Genomic DNA, 5056 nt, shown 5'->3' on the forward strand with positions numbered 1-5056 from the left:
ACTAGTAACGGCTAAAGAATACTAACAGCTGCAGCCTGGGCACTTTAAAGAAACCTTCACCCCAACTAGGTATGTATGTCACAGCCCGAGTTAGGGTATAACAGCTAGAAATGAAGACATTGGACTTACTAAAGCATAAGCCTATGTCATTTGAGCACAGGTGATACTAGACTCTGCGAGGTGATGTGAGCAAGAAAAGCCTGGGTGTCGGCTATATTAACAAAAACTACGGGTACGTATAGGTGTTATCAATCCTATGCAGTACGAATAACTGCAAATGAAGTTCATATATAAAAAAAACCCCTAAAGTAACTGTGCACTGTTTATAGGCGCGGCAAATTGCAGAATAGAAACGGACCTTACTTTGAAAAAGGCTGCTGCTATTTTAAGACGTTCTCTCTAAGGGGTCATTCAAAAACCCTATGAGTAAGTAGCGTATGAGATTGGAACAAATCAGCCAAATACTCAGTTTTAGTATGGTGTATAATTCCATGCTTTCCATCCATAGAAAGGCCATTGGAAGAAAATCTATATGGTGGGAACGAGCTTATGCTAACGCTAAATGAAAAGCGAAGAAGTCCTGAAAGATTAATATAAGGACCATAAACCCGAAACTTTAAGTAAGGGCATTGAATATACCAAAAGTGAACTTTACTAAAAATAGCCCACACTTAGTCTAAAAAACTCTCTATAGGTATAAAGTATTGATTATATTTATTTGTGTTTTTTTGTAGAAAGAAGCTTAAATCATTGGTTTTAATATTACGTCTGTCCTGAGGAAGGTGCCACAAATGTATTTCTACGCACCGAAACGCGTCGACAATGGGACTTTTTACTGTGCATAATTTGTTTGTATAATGTATTTAATTTGATTACACCAGGATTCTTAAACTGTGGTGTGACTCTGCATTAGATACCGTAATTTGGATTTGTTAGACAGTGGTTAAAATTGTAACAGAGCACACTTTTTACAAATATAGGTGTATCCATAAGGTGTACCGATGTAATATGTTCTTCATTTTATAAAAACCTTTTTACAAAAAATATAAAAATAAAACTTTGAGAGTAACAAAGAACGAAATTCATGTGTGGCGTACTATTGGTAATCAAAAAATGGTAATTATAACGTGACAATAATTGAAGTGTGTAGGCCGCATGGTCACCAACTGAAAGATTAATACACAGAAAGGAAATATTTTTGATATAGTTCTTATTACCCAGTCCTTTCTGGTCCCTGGGAGACTCTCTAATTTTGGAGATTGTTCTACAGCCTTTACGGCTGGAGAGTGGGCGCTGCAACATATAAAATGGATACTTTACGTACGTTTGGTTTTTCAGAAGACCAATTTAAACAACTGATAGGGGATTCATCCAAAACAATAAACTCTATGACACTTACTAAAAACGATGATGAGAGGTGGAACAAACTGTGGAACCTTAAGAAAAAGATGATAAGAACAGAATTACATTCCGAGTTCATAATTCAGTATTGTAGGAAAGGGATCATACCAATTGGACTTCAAATTAGGAACGAACCGGGTCTGTTCGTTAATAATGAGAAGTTCAAGGAGAGCTGGACACTAATCGCGAATAGGTGTAGTCGCGACTGGATGCTGCTCATAATAGAGACTGCCCAAGCCATAATCATAATAGAAAGGGAGGAAATCGAGACCCTTGAAAAACAACTAAATGATAGTACAGCATTGGAGGAAGCTAAGAAGAAACTAGATGAGATTAAGGAGGACATTAATGGATACCAGGAGTATATGATAAACAAAAAAACAAATAAGCTACGAAAAGATATAGCTAATTATAAAATTGAAACTGTGTACCCATATACCCAAAAAGATTATTATGAGCAACCAGCACCTACAGAATACAACGGGAAACACTTTAATTACAACAGGAACCGGTATTACAAAAAGAATGTGACATTCTCTGATACCTCCTATAACAGCTCCGAATCTGAAGGGGAAAACCATCAGGACCCTAGAAATAGAACCGATGAAAGACAAGGAGGCCAGACAAACAGAGAATATCAACCAGTTTTTTTAGGACAGCCACAGAGGCGACAGCAACGTGGCTTCAGAGCCCGGGGGAGGGGACGTCAGGGCAATCAACAAGCAGGGGGAATGACAAGGAGACCATATATGCGGACCCGCAGCCAAAAGGAATGGGACTAATAGGAGAAAACCCCACATTCCCTAACCAGGAACAGGCAAGGGAGGGTGAAGTCCAAAAAGCCCCAATAATCAACCTTTCAAAGAAAGTACTAAGTAAACATGAAACCAGTGTCCTAGAAAAGGGTTTGGGTTTTGCCCCCAGCACAACAGGCTGTAGATTTAATATTGAAAGGGACGTAAGGGACCTATTTAGAAAGATAAGACTTAGGAAGTTCTTCATGGGTAAGGAAGATAGAGAAACCACCTACAAATCTGGCCTAAAACCTTTGTCCACATGGACCCCCAATATTGGGATGGTAGGTCCTGAGGTAGATACTTTCGAAAAAGCTGTGACCACAGGCCTAGAAAAACTACTAGATACAAAGGCATGGACAGAAAACAATTTATCAAAAGAGGAAAGGGAGGCACTAAAATCCCTAGCTTTCTGTGAGGAAATAACGATAAAACCTGGAGATAAGGGGGGGAGCATAGTGGTTTTAGACACAGAAGATTATGAAGGTAGAATGCTAACACTTTTAAATAATGAGTCACATTATAAACCCAGTAATATGAGGGAATGGAATAATCTTAAGAAAAAAGTTCACGATGTTGTAAACTTTGCAAAAGAAGACAACATCATTTGTGAGGAGGAATACAGATTCCTGATAAATGAAAATCCCAGAATCCCGGCACTATACGGGTTGCCTAAGGTGCATAAAAACTTGGAGGATCCTCCAATGCGCCCGATAGTGTCTGGTATAGACTCTTAGACTGAGCCCCTCAGTAAATACGTTGACCATTTTATTCAACCTTTGGTCACGGAATTACCTTCATATATAAAGGACACCACCCATATGATCTCAAAAATAGAAGGGAGAGAATTTAATAAGGACACACAGTGGTTGGTGTGCCTTGATATCGAAGCGCTGTATACAAACATCCCGCAAGAAGACACTGTTAAAATGATGAAGGGAATTCTAAGTGATGAAAATGGTGACTTAACTTCACAAAACTCGTTTATATTAGATTGTATAGAGATAATCTTAAAAAACAATATCTTTCTATTTAACCAGGACTACTACTGTCAGATCAAGGGCACCAGCATGGGAGCCACATGTGCTCCCAGTCTGGCATGCCTATATGTAGGGAACTTTGAGACCCAACATATTTATAATGAAATGTGTCCATTTTTTGAGAATGTGAAGGGCTGGTCACGTTTTATAGATGACATTTTCTTTATTTGGGAGGGCGAGGAAAAGGATTTAGATAATTTTTTAGAATGGATAAATTGTGGGGATCCTAACCTCAAGTTTACTTCAAACAAAAGCCAAGTGGCAGTAGACTTCCTTGATATCAAAATCCATGAAAGAGAAGGAGTCTTAAATGTGGACTTGTTTGTAAAGCCAACTGACCGAAACACGCTCCTCCACCATGAAAGTTATCATCCCAGATGTCAAAAAGATGGGATACCTTTTAGCCAGTTCCTAAGAATAAGGAGGAATTGCAGTGACAGAGCAAGCTATGAAAAACATGCCGCAAATTTAAAAATCAAGCTCGCCCAAAGAGGATATCCTAAACGCTTAATAAAACAAGCATATAAGCGAGCGAAGTACTATAACCGCGATAGTGTTTTTGAGGGATCATACAAACAAAAACATAGTAGTGAAGAAAAAATTATCATGGTGAGTGATTTTAATGGTTTCAGCAACAAAGTAAAGAACCTTATAAACAAAAACTGGACCATATTAAATAAAGCGGGAATAACACCTATGACAAAACCTGTTTATGCCTATAGGAGAAATAAAACTATAAGAAACCACCTAGTACATACTTTTAAAGAGCCAAAAAGAGGAGGACAAAGGGACGTTGTGACAAATAATCCCATTAGGGGCAATTTGCCCTGTGGTTCCTGCACACATTGTAAGAATATTATCAAGACTGATAAACTGGAGGTGCAGGGAATAACCCACTGGATGAATGAACACGTCAATTGTCGCACTACAAATGTAGTGTATCTATTGTTGTGTCCATGCAACAAATGCTATATTGGCGAAACAGGGCGCGAAATGCGCCTACGCCTTACAGAACATCGCTCCGCGATCAGAAATCAAAAAAAGAATGCCCCACTGGTAGAGCATTGGATAGCGGAAAAACACAACATTGATGAAATTAAGTGGTTCATTTTGGAAAAGATTAAGATCTCTGCAAGAGGGGGTGATCTTAATAAAAAACGAAAACATAGGGAACAATTCTATATGTCTAAATTTAAGTCATACTACCACGGGTTAAATTGCCGGGAGGAGTGGGACAGAATGATTAGATAATATGACATATGTGGATATATCCCTATCCTATGGAATCTGAGAAATATTTGTAGAATGTGTTTGGCATACTGCAATATCCCTGCATGAAACCAGCTGTCTGAACATGATTAATCATTGCATTTGTTAAAATGAACTGAGATATGACATATGTGAATATATCCCTATCCTATGGAATTTGCGGAATATTTGTAGAATATGTTTAACATGCTGTAACATTCCTGCATTAACCATTTGTTGGAAAATGAGTAATCACTGTATTTGTATAAATGAACTGGGAAACCGAAGTAGATCTGTCTCCTTAAACTCTAGGTTTAGGATTAAGCTTGTGGTAAAACAACAGAGATTGATTATGAAATAGTTGGTGTTTTTATCACTTTGCCTTGGAAAGATAGTAATGTTTCCTATACAACGTGGCACCATGTTGAACCTGCCCCAAATATCTAAATAGTGTTTGGGAAAAATAGCGAGTGCCGGATTCGAACCGGTACCTATGGAGTCTCTAGAGGACGACGCTGATTCTAGAGAAAGGGTCTGAACAAAAAATCAGGGGCTCGCGACGATTTAAAAAAA

General features: G+C 38.3%; 1 long non-coding RNA gene across 1 annotated transcript; it reads left to right on the forward strand.

The window, feature by feature from the left end:
- Positions 1-326: 326 nt before the first annotated feature.
- Positions 327-1081, forward strand: LOC144783055 (uncharacterized). Its single transcript, XR_013601378.1, has 3 exons — positions 327-426; positions 509-620; positions 735-1081. It is a non-coding gene; the product is annotated as an uncharacterized LOC144783055 (long non-coding RNA).
- Positions 1082-5056: the final 3975 nt, after the last annotated feature.

This window comes from Lissotriton helveticus, chromosome 9 (assembly GCF_964261635.1).
Source record: "Lissotriton helveticus chromosome 9, aLisHel1.1, whole genome shotgun sequence".
NCBI classification, from domain to species: domain Eukaryota; kingdom Metazoa; phylum Chordata; class Amphibia; order Caudata; family Salamandridae; genus Lissotriton; species Lissotriton helveticus.